The following is a 14,890-nucleotide window of genomic DNA, read 5'->3' on the forward strand; positions in this document are numbered from 1 at the left end:
ACACGAGTCCAATGGATCTGGCTATAGGAACCCCCAAGAACTAGACAACACCAGTCTTGGAGTACATCAGGAATAATCTTTTATTTGAGATCTCACACAAATATATACAGCAGGATGACTAAAACCTAACCTAATTAACATGAGCTAATTATCTAATCCTTTATCCAGCCTAGGTGAATGAGACAGGACCTTTTGGACAGACTTGTGGTCACCGAGCTTCACACAGTAGCAGAGTTAATTAACACAAACAACAATGGGGGAAAAGACTCTTAAGAGCCCACAATAGACTTAGTTACAATAAACACATTATAGCAGACAACAAACAGGTGACTGGAGTTGATGACATTATCATCTAACAGTATGAGTCCTAACAGTATGAATCAGTCACTATTCTAATATGGCAAATAAAGGATTCCCAGAGTCTGTGTGTCTTGGTGGGACATGGACCTGAATCCAAAGTAACACCTCCTCTAGGGTCTCCGGGCATACAGCTCACAAAGAGCACTGTCCCCCCAAATGCCAGGGCCCATAATCGGTGGGCAAGAGGCTTGCATTCAGTCCCCTCTAAATGCCTCTGTCCTGACTAGGTCCGTCACAAAGGGTCTCCAAACTTTTCAGTAGGAAGGCCACATCATCTATTTCACAAATATTTGTGGACTGAAAAAAAATCAATTTCATAAATAAACAAATCAAATTTAAATGAAATGATATGTTTTACTTGTTTTTTTTTTGTAATTAAAAAAAACAAAACTTCAGTAACACAAAGTTAATAAATTCCAAATAAACATGAACTCATTAGAGTCCCCATCAAAGCCCCCCTTACATTGACATCCCCCTTACCTCAGAGTCCCCCCTTTAGAGTCCCTTCTTACATCAGAATGCTGGATACAATCTTGCAGTGGGTTGGATTTGGCCCCTGGGCCATAGTTTGGACACTCTTGCTCTAATGCTTTGTAAAATCCTTTATGCTAGTTTCTATTGCAATTCCATTTGTGATCAAGAATTCTTTATTTTTACTTTGCAGTGCTATTGATGGAAGTTGCCCAACTATCATTCCATTTAAACACCATTACAGATGAAGAAGAGATTGTGACATGTCACTAAAGTAACTGGTTCAACCTTAAAGTGGAAGTAAACCCTCTTATTGTTTTCAGCCAAAGAAAGCCGCCATCTTGGCCTCTGTTTGATCTTCTGCCATGATGCTGCACATGTGATCAGTTATGATACCAGCCATTGGATGGTTTGACAGTTTGGTTGAGAGCACAACCAATGGGAGTGTTACATTCCCGGCAGGTGCCGGAAATGTAACTTTTTTTTTTTAAATTGTTAAATCTGTGGGCTTTCCGCTTTAAAAGAGCTGACCATGTGTAATGTTATATTCTCTGTTAAATTATCTGCATGTTTTTTATAGTACCGATTTTCCAATAGAGATGCCTACTTTAATGTCCTAGATTTGAGATGATGACAGTTGTATCCATTGTGAAATAGTTTCCCAGTTTTAGTCTTTTACAGGTTGCTAAGGGAACAGTATAATCTTGAAAATGGCAACATATGTTAATTCCATAATTTTTCTTACAGCTTATGAAATTGCTCTGAAATGTTGATGTACAAATTTATCTGGCTATCTATAAAGTGAACCTGTGCCTAGATCAGTGTTTCTCAACTCCAGTCCTCAAGGCGCCCCAACAGGTCATGTTTTCAGGCTCCCCATTATTTTGCACAGGTAATTTGATCAGTTTCAATGCCTTAGTAATTACCACAGCTGTAGAGTTCAATATCGAGTTGGACCACCCTTTGCAGCTATAACAGCTTCAACTCTTCTGGGAAGGCTGTCCACAAGGTTTAGGAGTGTGTCTATAAGAATGTTTGACCATTCTTCCATAAGCGCATTTGTGAGGTCAGACACTGATGTGGACGAGAAGGCCTGGCTCACAGTCTCTGCTCTAATTCACCCCAAAGGTGTTCTTTTGGGTTGAGGTCAGGACTTTGTGCAGACCAGTCAAGTTCCTCCACCCTAAACTCGCTCATCCATGTCTTTATGGACCTTGCTTTGTGCACTGATCCAAATCATTTGATGGAGGGGGGATTATGGTGTGGGGTTGTTTTTCAGGGGTTGAGCTTGGTTACTTAGTTCCAGTGAAGGGAACTCTTAAGGCATCAGCATATCAAGACATTTTGGACTCTTTCATGCTCCCAACTTTGTGGGATCAGTTTGGGGATGGCCCCTTCCTGTTCCAACATGACTGCACACCAGTGTACAAAGCAAGGTCCATAAAGACATGGATGAGTGAGTTTGGGGTGGAGGAACTTGACTGGCCTGCACAGAGTCCTGACCTCAACCCCATAGAACCCCTTTGGGATCAATTAGAGCAGAGACTGTGAGCCAGGCCTTCTCATCCAACATCAGTGCCTGACCTCACAAATACGCTTCTGGAAGAATGGTCAAACATTCCCATAGACACAGTCCTTGTGGACAGCCTTCCCAGAAGAGTTGAAGCTGTTATAGCTGCAAAGGGTGGGCCAACTCAATATTGAACCCTACAGACTAATTTTAATGGGATAATTAATGGGATACCATTAAAGTTCATGTGCGTGTAACGGCAGGCGTCACAATACTTTTGTTAATATAGTTTATGTTCGGTATATATTTCTGATGCCTTTGGGGAGATTTTTCCTCACTTTTTCCTGTCCCTGTGACTCTTGGCCTACTATACAGTAGATGGCATAAAAAAAATCCTGAGTGGGATATAACCCTCCCTTACTCTATCCAAAATTTTAAAAAAGCGTTGACTTTAGTTCTACTTTATTTTTCTATCGGTCTTTTCAAGTGTGTAATTATTTTTCGTATAGGTGTTTAGGTCAGCAAATGGAACGTGTACAAGAAGTAACTATTGCAGCCATCCTGCTGCTACTGCATTCAAGGCGTCTGTATTTGAAAAGCACATTCCCTTTTGTTAAATCAGTAAAGATTAACAGGGAGCATGCAAGGTAACTGGATATAGTTATCCATTTTACAAATGTGTTAAACCATTCCAAAAATGTTTTTACAAAATCCTTCCCCCTGACTGAGTTAAAGTGATTGTAAAGCTTTCTTTTTTTTTTAACTAACAAACATATCATACTTACCTCCACTGTGCAGTTGGTTTTGCACGGAGTGGCCTCAATCCTCAACTTGTGGGGTCCCCCGGCGGCACTGGTAGCTCCTCCCCGCATCGTATAACCCCCTGGGGAAAGTGCTCCCCCGGGGGGTTACCTTGCGGGCACGCCCCCGAGTCCAGCATTTGCGTCCATAGACGCAGAATGCCGGACTTGGCCCCCCCCCCTGGCGTCCGTGTCATTGGATTTGATTGACAGCAGCGGGAACCAATGGCTGCGCTGCTATCAATCTATCCAATCAAGAGCTGAGACAACGGGCAGAGGGGAAGAGCATGTCTCCGACGTGGGAATTACGGGGCTCAGGTGAGTAAAATGGGGGGGGCTGGGGGGCCGGTCACTGACAGACGTTTTTTCACCTTAATGCATAGGAATGCGTTAAGGTGAAAAAACACGAGGGTTTACAACCCCTTTAAGGTGAATTTTTTTTTTAGCAAACATTTATTCTTGTTCACAATGCACTGCCGCTCTTTTGAAAAGAAGAAAGTCTGTAGGTGGCAGCAACACAACTGCAGAAACAATAACTCGGCTTTTCTTTTTCTTTGATATGTTTGAGCGGGGATGGAGCATTTGTTGACATGGAAAGAATCCAAAGTAACAGAGATAGATTATTTGTCATTCTGTTTTTTTCTTGTCATCTAGAACAATCTATTTTTTAATAGAAAGCACTCTCTGAGCGAATTATTATACTGTCCTCATGACAATGTAATACTGGAGCAAACATTAGATTATTGACTTGATAAAGGGCCATCTGGGGCCCATTCTTTTCCTCTGGCTGCACAGGGATAGATGACTTCTTCCTCTCCTACCCCCACCTTCCCTTAGTTTGCTGCTTTCTTTGCTATCTTTCATTAAATAATATCATACATTAAAGCAGAACTGAAAACAAACTGCTTATATATATATATATATATATATATATATATATATATATATATACACTGTATATACCCTGTATATTTATATTTGCATGAAGGCTGTTCCAAAAGTATTGCAAGAATAGGCTTCACATTTTTGACTTAACCACTTCAGCCCTGAAAGGATTTACCCTCTTAATGACTAGGCCATTTTTTGCGATACGGCACTGCGTTACTTTAACTGACAACGGCGTGATCATGCAACGTTGTACCCAAACAAAATTGATTTCCTTTTCTTTTTCCCACAAATAGAGCTTTCTTTTGGTGGTATTTGATCACCTCTGCATTTTTTTTTTTTTGCGCTATAAACAAAATAATTTAAAAAAAAAACAAAAAAAAAACAATATTTTTTACTTTCTTCAATAATTCCTATCTAATAACAATATGTAAAAACCTCAGCCAGAAACTAACCCTTGCCAAGCACCCTGCCATAGCGGAAAGGGAGTGTCCAGTGGCATCACTAGGGTTGGTGTGTTTAAACATGGTGTCACCCCCCTCCACCAACTATAGTCTGACGTGTACATCAGTACAGACCCCCCCCCCCCCCCCAACAATTATAAACCTCCCTCAGTACAGACCCCCCTCCACTAAGTATAGACCTCCCTCCATCAGTACAGACCCCCCTGGACAAACCACCCCCCTCCATCTGTACAGACCCCCCCCCTCAGGACAAACCACTGCCATCAGTACACACACCCCCAGGACAAACCACCCCCCTCCACCAGTACATATCCCCTCTGGGACAAACCACCTCTTTCCATCAGTACAGACCCCCCCAGGACAAACCACCCCCCTCCATCAGTACAGACCCCCCAGGACAAACCACCCCTCTCCATCAGTACAGAACCCCCCCAGGACAAACCACCCGCTCCATCAGTGCAGACCCCCCTTCAGGACAACCACCCCTCCATCAGTACAGACCCCCCCAGGACAAACCACCCCCTCCATCAGTACAGACCTCCCTTAGGACAAACCACCCCCCTCCATCAGTACCGACCCCTCAAGATAAACCATTCCCTTCCATCAGTACAGACCCCCAGGACAAAACCCCCTCCATCAGTACAGACCCCCAGGACAAACCACCCCTCTCCATCAGTACAGAAAACCTCCAGAACAAACCACCCCCCTTCAGCAGTACAGACCCTCTTAGGACAAACTACCCCTATCCATCAGTACAGACCCCCCTCAGGACAAACCACCCCCCTCCATCAGTACAGACCCCCCCTAGGACTAAATACCCCCTCCATCAGTACAGACCCCCCTCAGGACAAACCACCCTCCTCCATCAGTACAGACCCCCCAGGACAAGCCACCCCCCTCCATCAGTACAGACCCCCCTTAGGACAAACTACCCCCATCCATCAGTACAGACCCCCCCTTAGGACAAACTACCCGTCCATCAGTACAGACCCCCCTCAGGACAAACCACCCCACTCCACCAATACAGACCCCCCTTTAGGACAAACTACCCCCCTCCATCAGTACAGACCCCCTCAAGACAAACCACCCCACTCCATCAGTACAGACCCCCCCTCGGGACAAACCACCCTCCCTCCATATAATATAGCTGTGTCCAGCAGCAAAAACCAACCTCATCATCAACCCTACCACCATACCACCCCACCCCCCCCCCACCTGTCACAACAACTGAAGTGGCAGAGGACCACTGGAGTCATTGAGTTATTACCTTATAACAAAAAGTTCTGGATGATTACAGACCATTCTCCACAACAGTTGATGGCTCAAAACAAAAGGAACAATGCAAGGGTCACAAGGTGGCAATGGCTCTGCAAGACTTAAGATTCTATGTATAACACCTGCCAGGAACCCAACAAGAGAATGCATCTAGTGTTCTCACCTACACATGAAGGGGCTCCTGGGTTTGTGTCTGATATGGAGGAAACAAACGTATTGTTTTTTCTCAGATCTGGGTCCTGGAGCCCAGCTCCTTCGTACAGTTTTGGGTGGGATAAAGCCTTCAGTCTTAGATCCACTTTTACCTGTTAAGCAGACTTCATTAGCAAGTCTCAGCCCTCCACAGGCTATTTTTTATGAGAGCTGACTGATGCTGTGTGCTGTCTGTTACAGTCTCTGCTGTGAGAACCTGCTGTTGGGTGAAAAGACCGACTGCTGACGAAACAACAAGAGTTACCGGTTTGTTTTTGGAAATCCTTTAGGGGGCACCCTATTATTCTTGCTCTGACTTAAGTTTCATTAGTGGCTCAGAGGAGCGGATCATTTTTCTATGCTATGGGCTGCACAAACCTATTTACTTTAAACCTGTGTTTGTCCGTTGACTTGTTGAATAAAAATGCAGGACAAGCCTTGCTGGACTGTTTCTGGGTGTCCTTGTCTTGAGCATGGCTTATTACTGTCAATACCAGTTGAGCCTGTCCCCCTTACAATACATAAATATGTATACAGTGTTTTTCTGTAATCTTTTGTTGGAGCAGCAGAAATGATAGTCATTCTATGTAAGAAATAGGTAAATATAATATTGTGATTCACCTTTCAACTGAATGTCAGTTGAAATCCTTTGTTTACTCTGCTTTCCTCATCACATAACTTTTTTCTTTATCCCTTTAAGCCATACACCTTTGCAGGCATTTCAAGCAGTAGAGGGGTTTATGGATCTTATTAGATGACATTTTCTTGGTTTTTGTTTGTTTAAATATTGTTTCTAACTTATTTTCCAAGAGGTAAGGTTAGCACCTGATGATAAGTCACTTTTGAATTCATACAGATAAGATCTGCTATGCTTCTGTTTGCAATGATAGATACGTCCTTACAATTGTATCTGTGCTTTGTGCCTTTTTCTGTCGATTTTGATATTTGACCTAACAATCGACTGCGCTCTCTGCAGCTATTCTCTTATCTTCCTCCTCTTCCTTTTTTTTTTATATTGCTTAGATGTAACAGCTGTGCCCAAACGTGTCACTCCCATTTAATACAGGCTTGAATGACAGTAAGTTTTTTTAGCAGCAAATGTACTATACATTGTTTTAAGTAAATTAAGGGGGTAGCAAAGGGGAAAAAGCAAATTGGGTAACGTGACCAAGAAACTCATAACATGCAACTTCTTACTGTACATACATATACAGTGGATATAAAAAGTCTGCACACCCCTGTTAAAATGTCAGGTTTCTGTGATGTAAAAAAAAATGAGACAAAGATAAATAAATCATTTCAGAACTTTTTCCACCTTTAATGTGACCTATAAACTGTACAACTCAATTGAAAAACAAACTGAAATCTTTTAGGGAGGGGAAGTAAAAATAAAAAACTAAAATAAAGTGGTTGCATAAGTGTGCACACCCTCTTATAACTAGGGATGTAGCTGTATTCAGAATTAAAGGGGTTGTAAACCCTCGTGTTTTTTCACCTTAATGCATCCTATGCATTAAGGTGAAAAAACACCTGTCAGTGACCGGCCCCCCAGCCCCCGCGTTTTACTAGCCCGAGCCCCGTACTTCTGTCTGTGGAGATGCGCTCTCCCTCTCTCCACGGGGTTGATTGGATAGAGTGATAGCAGCGCAGCCATTGGCTTCCGCTGCTGTCAATCAAATCCAATGGGGGCGGGGCCAAGTCCGGCATTCGTGTCTATGGACACAAATGCTGGACTCGGGAGCGTGCCCGCAAGGTAACTCCCCGGGAGAGTGCTCCTCCTAGGGGTTAACTGATGTGGGGAGGAGCCACAATAGCCGCCAGGGGACACCAGAAGACGAGGTTTGGAGCCACTCTGTGCAAAACGAGCTGCACAGTGGAGGTAAGTATGATATGTTTGTAATTAAAAAAAAAAAAAACCCTTACAATCACTTTAAGCAATCACATTCAAACTGATGTTATATAGTCAGTACACACCCGCCATCATTTAGAGTGCCTCTGATTAACCCCAAATAAAGTTCAGCTGTTCTAGTAGGTCTTTCCTCACTTTTTCTTAGTCGCATCCTACAGCAAAAGCCATGCTCCGCAGAGAGTTCCAAAGCGAGGGATCTCATTGTTAAAAGGTATCAGTCGGGAGAAGGGTACAAAAGAATCTCCAAGGCATTAGATATACCATGGAACACAGTGAAGACGGTCATCATCAAGCGGAAAAAACATGGCACAACAGTGACATTACCAAGAACTGGACGTCCCTCCAAAATTGATGAAAAGACGAGAAGAAAACTGGTCAGGGAGGCTGCCAAGAGACCTACAGCAACATTAAAGTAGCTGAAGGAATATCTGGCAAGTACTGGCTGTGTGGTTCATATGTCTGGGCTATGGGGTAGAGTGGCAAGATGGAAGCCTTTTCTTACAAAGAAAACACATTCAAGCCCATCTAAATTTTGCAAAAACACATCTAAAGTCTCCCAAAAGCATGTTATATAGAAATATATAACAGGGATTTTATACCACCCACCAATATTTCTACACGAACAGCAATGGAATAGGAGCATTTACACCAACCACCAGTGTAAGGGGGAATATACAATGACCTCCATGTAAGGGGGAATTTACACTGACAACCACTGTTGAGGAGATTTGTATAGACCACCAATGTAAGGTGACACTTCTACACCGACCACCAATGTAATAGGGAATTTACAAGTACCAACAATGTTAGGGGGATTTACACTGACCACCAATGTAACGGGGGATTTACACTGACCACCAGTGTAAGGGCAATTTTGCACTTACCACCAATGTAAAGGGAAATGTACACTAATCACCAATGTAATGGGGAATTTTACATCAACAGCCAGTTAAAGGGGATTTCTACATGGCCACCAATGTAAGGGGGGATTTGCACTCACCACCAATTTAAAGGGGGCTTCTACATGGACAACCAATGTAAGGAAGGATTCAACTACAAATGCAAGTTTGGATTTTTTTTTACTGATTACCAACATAAAGTGGCGTTTCTACACTGGCCACCAATGTAATGGGGATTTACACTGTCCACTAATGTAATGGGGATTTACACTGACCACTAATGTAATAGGAGCATTCACAGTAACCACCAATGTGATGGGAATTTACACTGACCATCAATGTAAGGGGGACCTTCACCCTGGCCACTAGTGTGAAGGAAAAAGATTGTACACCAAGCCCCAATGTAATGAGAAGATTTACACTGACCACCTTGGTAGCTGAGACATTTAGCCTACGTTCACATTTGTGTGTGTCGGGAACTCATGCAAAATCGCTTTCCTGACACCACAGAAACATGCTGCTCTTTAGCAGATACACAGTAGTGCCATTAATTGTTAATGATGTCCTCACGCATCTGCTGAGATGTGCGTATTCACATGCACCAAAATTCATGGTGCTGTGTCACCATGCTAATTTGAAAAAGGGTTCCACCTTCAATTTGCTTACCTTTGCAGAACAGGCTGTTAGACTTAATGACCACAGCTGTAGGCAGGACTTTTAAGCATGCTTCTTTACCTCTCTAGTGGGCAGCATTCAGCAGACGTGATGGTGGATATGACCTCAGGGGGGCATTATATACATATGAATTAGCAAAAGAAAACTCACCCAAGCTCTACCGCTGTATAATGTGGTTAGTGTGCAGAGTGGTCGGTGCTCTGACTTTTTGAGTTCACAGTGAATCCATAACAAGTACAAGCCAGCAACTCGACAGCTTCTCCATAGAAAATTTTATTGTAGCATTATAGCAGTAACATCATCCAAAACTGACGCGTTTCGGTCTAAGCCTTCATCAAAAGCATCAAATGATGAAGGCTTAGGCTGAAATGTGGCAGTATTTTGGATGATGTTGCTGCTATAATGCTACAATAACATTTTCTATGGAGAAGCTGACGAATTGCCGGTGTTCTGCTGAGAAAGTTCCCCTCGGCGGATAATGACCCCCCTGTACTGCGCAGGCGCAGAGCTTGCGCAGTACGAACAACAAGGGAGCTGCCGAAAATCTCCGAAGCTGAACAGCTGTGAGTCAGCTGTAGACGGCGCCTGTGCAATGAGCACGACATTGTGCCGACGCTGCTGCACGCTCCTGATGCTCGTGCTACTCTGCAAGGGTCGGGTGTATTACTGTCATATCGTGGTAAGGGGCGGATGCTACAGAAGAGGTTTGAATGTTAAATTAAAGGGCAGACCTGTTTGCATGATCCTTGGGAGCGTGCAGCATTGTCTGGTAGCATCGGGAGCATCTGTTAGAATGTGGTGTTCATTGCACAGACGCATGGTGTTCATTGCGCAGGCGCAGTGTACAGCTGACTCTCAGCTGTGTATGTTCAGCTATTTTCGGCGGTTCTCCACGGGGGGAACTTTTTCGGCAAGCTTCGTACTGCGCAAGCGCTGCGGGGGAACTTTTTCAGCAAGCTTTGTACAGCGCAAGCGCTGTACAAAGCACAGTACAGGGGGGTCCTTATCCACCGGGGGAACTTTATCGGCAAGACTGCGGCTTGAACTTGTTATAGATATACGTAAGAATGCCTCCTCTATTTACATATCAATGCAGCCGGTCTGCAGCTATTTACATATTAATGCCGCCACTATGTACACATCAATGCAGGTTATTTACATGTAAACACAGAGTCTGCAGTTGAGTCATCTGAACACGGCAATAGGGCAGAGCTGGGCAGCATTAGTAAAAGTACTTCACACTGAGATATCGTGAACAGCAGGGGACTAAAACTTCATGGGGCAAGGGAATTTAAACTGGGATAGTTGCTAAGTATGAGGCAGCTGCTTTTAGCCCCACAACAATGATGGGGCCCAGGGCAGCTGCCCCTTTTTGCCCTGCTTTAAAGATGGCCCTGGCTGCATCTTGGTGACAAGTGAGTGCTGCATCTCTGGTGACAAGTAACAAGCTGCATCTTGGTGACAAGAGAGCACTGCATCTCTGATGACAAGTAACAAGCTGCATCTCTGATGACAAATAACAAGCTGCATCTTGGTGACAAGTGAGTGCTGCATCTCTGGTGACAAGTAACAAGCTGCATCTTGGTGACAAGTGAGCGCTGCATCTCTGATGACAAGTAACAAGCTGCATCTTGGTGAGAAGTGAGTGCTGCATCTCTGGTGGCAAGTAACAAGCTGCATCTTGGTGACAAGTGAGCGTTGCATCTCTGGTGACAAGTAACAAGCTGCATCTTAGTGAGAAGTGAGCGCGGCATCTCTGGTGGCAAGTAACAAGCTGCATCTGGTAAGAAGTGAGTGCTGCATCTCTGGTGGCAAATAACAAGCTGCATCTGGTGACAAGTGAGCACTGCATCTCTGGTGACAAGTAACAAGCTGCATCTTGGTGACAAGTGAGTGCTGTATCTCTGGTGACAAGTAACAAGCTACATCTTGGTGACAAGTGAGCACTGCATCTCTGGTGACAAGTAACAAGCTGCATCTTGGTGACAAGTGAGCACTGCATCTCTGGTGACAAGTAACAAACTGCATCTTGGTGACAAGTGAGCACTGCATCTCTGGTGGCAAGTAACAAGCTGCATCTGGTGGCAAGTGAGATGCATCTGGTGACAAGTGAGATGCATCTGGTGACAAGTAACAAGCTGCATCTTGGTGACAAGTGAGCACTGCATCTCTGGTGGCAAGTAAGCTCTGCATCTGTTGACAAGTGAGCGCTGCATCTCTGGTGGCAAGTAACAAGCTGCATCTTGGTGACAAGAGAGCACTGCATCTCTGGTGACAAGTAACAAGCTGCATCTTGGTGACAAGTGAGCGTTGCATCTCTGATGACAAGTAACAAGCTGCATCTCAAATGACAAATAACAAGCTGCATCTTGGTGACAAGTGAGCGCTGCATCTCTGGTGACAAGTAACAAGCTGCATTTTGGTGAGAGGTGAGCGCTGCATCTCTGGTAGCAAGTAACAAGCTGCATCTTCGTGACAAGTGAGCGCTGCATCTCTGATGACAAGTAACAAGCTGTATCTTGGTGACAAATGAGCGCTGCATCTCTGGTGACAAGTAAAAAGCTGCATCTTGGTGACAAATGAGCACTGCATCTCTGGTGACAAGTAACAAGCTGCATCTTGGTGAGAAGTGAGTGCGGCATCTCTGGTGGCAAGTAACAAGCTGCATCTGGTAAGAAGTGAGTGCTGCATCTCTGGTGGCAAATAACAAGCTGCATCTGGTGACAAGTGAGCACTGCATCTCTGGTGACAAGTAACAAGCTGCATCTTGGTGACAAGTGAGTGCTGTATCTCTGGTGACAAGTAACAAGCTACATCTTGGTGACAAGTGAGCACTGCATCTCTGGTGACAAGTGACAAGCTGCATCTTGGTGACAAGTGAGCACTGCATCTCTGGTGACAAGTAACAAACTGCATCTTGGTGACAAGTGAGTGCTGCATCTCTGGTAGCAAGTAACAATCTGCATCTAGTGGCAAGTGAGATGCATCTGGTGACAAGTCAGATGCATCTGGTGACAAGTAACAAGCTGCATCTTGGTGACAAGTGAGCACTGCATCTCTGGTGGCAAGTAAGCTCTGCATCTGTTGACAAGTGAGCGCTGCATCTCTGGTGGCAAGTAACAAGCTGCATCTTGGTGACAAGTGAGTGCTGCATCTCTTGTGGCAAGTGACAAGGTGCATCTGGTGGCAGGCGAAGTGCCAAGTGACACGCTCAGGGCTCCCACTGATTCTGGATTATGTTGAACTATTTAATTTTATATTGCAATGTAATAATAGAAATAATGCGCTTCAGTCATCCTGACACCATATCAACCATGGTGCTGTGATGATTGAAGCGCCAACACCAGATGTTTGGAGTATCTTTGCTGATTGTTAAACTTTTGTGGCATACACATATTGCTATTGTGGTGTAGGATCTGGGCCTGCTGTCCCTCCATCCCTCTTTCTTTTCTTCTTTCTTTCCTTCCTTCTTTCCTTCCCTCCCTATCTCTCTATTTCTTTCTTTCTTTCTTTCTTTCTTTCTTTCTTTCTTTCTTTCTTTCTTTCTTTCTTTCTTTCTTTCTTTCTTTCTTTCTTTCTTTCTTCTCAGACTTTAATAACAACCCTTTTGAGCCACGCCCAATATTTCGTTTAAACCACGCACATTTTTGCTTCGTGTGGCGCATTTTTTCGCCCCGATATGCCACGCCTACAAATTAATGTCCCGCCCCCTAATTATAATAAGACCCCATCTACAGACAAAAAAGTGTCCCTATACATTTTTTGACAATGTTGGCAACTATGCATATGCCCTAAAAAAAATTTACCAAAATACAAAGGACCCATGTCATATGCCCTGTTCCCTGTCCATTGCTGCTGCCCTACACCCCCGGTTGCTCTTGCTAGTAAAATCTAAACAGTTGACTTGAAAACTAACACAAATCAATATAGAAAAAATATTTTCTTTAGTAGAAATAAAGCAGAGCTGCAGTCCCACTCCCCCTCCAAAAATTTTAAGTCAGCAGCTACAAATACTGTAGCTGCTGACTGTTAATATTAGGACACTTACCTGTCCAGGAATTCCGCAATGTCGGTTTTTCATTCGGCTCTTGGATGCAGCCGCCGCCATTCCTCATAAGGGAAACTGGCTTTACAGCTGGTTCCCTACTGCATGTGTGCGAAGGCCCGGCAGCGATGGAAGGAGGAGGGGGCGAAACAGGTACCCGTTAAACCCCCGAAAAGGTGCCAAATATGGCAGCGGACCTTCAGTAATTTTTTCAAATTTCCATCTATTAAATCTTCTGCCTTTGTTGTCTTAACTTTGGATAGTAAAACATTTTTTTTCTGCCAGTAAATACCTTATACAGCCCTCTTTTTGTTTCTTGTCTGGAAAAAAGCCTAGGCTTATGACATCACGCACAGCTCTCTCTCTCACTCTCGTGAGAGTTTGCCAGGAAGGGAGAGGGGAGGAGTCATAAGAGGGCCAATGAGAGCTGCAGAGCTGGAGGTGTGCCTCTGTGTGTCTGTGTAAATCCAGGAAGTGAACAGGCAGCAGCTTCAGCTACCCACAGTTAAAATGATTGCAGCCAGACTCAGTAGAGGGAGATTTCTGCAGCATATTTGACAAGTACAGAATCACAGTATATAAAAAATAATATGCAAAGTGGTTGGAGGGAAGCTTCTGAATGGCAAAGATGTTTTTATTACAGATTATGTGAACAGACTGCAGTTCCTCTTTACGGTCCCTTTCACACTTGTACGACCTGAAAGTCCCGCGAATTTGACGCGACTTCGACACGACTTGAAGCAATGCCTGTGTAATCTTGAGGTCTATGGACCTCAAGTCTCATCAAAGTGGGACCAAAGTAGCGCAGGGACTATATTGAAGTCGCTGCGACTTGAAGTCGCACAGGTATGAATGCTACTGATTGGAAATCATGGGATATAACTTGTCATGCGACTCTGCAGTCCCAAGTCACAGGACAAGTCGCACAAGTGTGAAAGGGGCCTAAAACAATGTGCAGTAACATACTTGAGTTAAAGTGAGTCCTCTTCACAATGTGCACCTAAAGCTACCTGAAGACAATTGCTGTTGTTCTTCTGATTCTATTAGTACCACAGGCAGGCAACTGCAGTATTTACAGTTAGTGTACTGTGTCCTCTGCACAGTGTGCACCGAAAGCTACCTGAAGACAATTGCTGGTGTTCTTCTGATCCTATTAGTACCACAGGCAGGCAGCTGCAGTATTTACAGTTAGTGTACTGTGTCCTCTGCAAAGTGTGCACCTAAAGTTACCTGAAGAAAATTGCTGGTGTTCTCATACTAATAATACTACAGGCAGGCAGTTGATTCTGCTAGCTGCAGTATCAGTATATATATATATACATCCCAGCTTTGTGCAGCTACATCTCACTGCAGGCCATTAGTATGTCTGTAAGGCCAACAAGGAGAGGCAGACAGTCACAAGCCA

Source organism: Aquarana catesbeiana, linkage group LG02 (genome assembly GCF_042186555.1).
Source record: "Aquarana catesbeiana isolate 2022-GZ linkage group LG02, ASM4218655v1, whole genome shotgun sequence".
In the NCBI taxonomy this organism is placed as follows: Eukaryota; Metazoa; Chordata; class Amphibia; order Anura; family Ranidae; genus Aquarana; species Aquarana catesbeiana.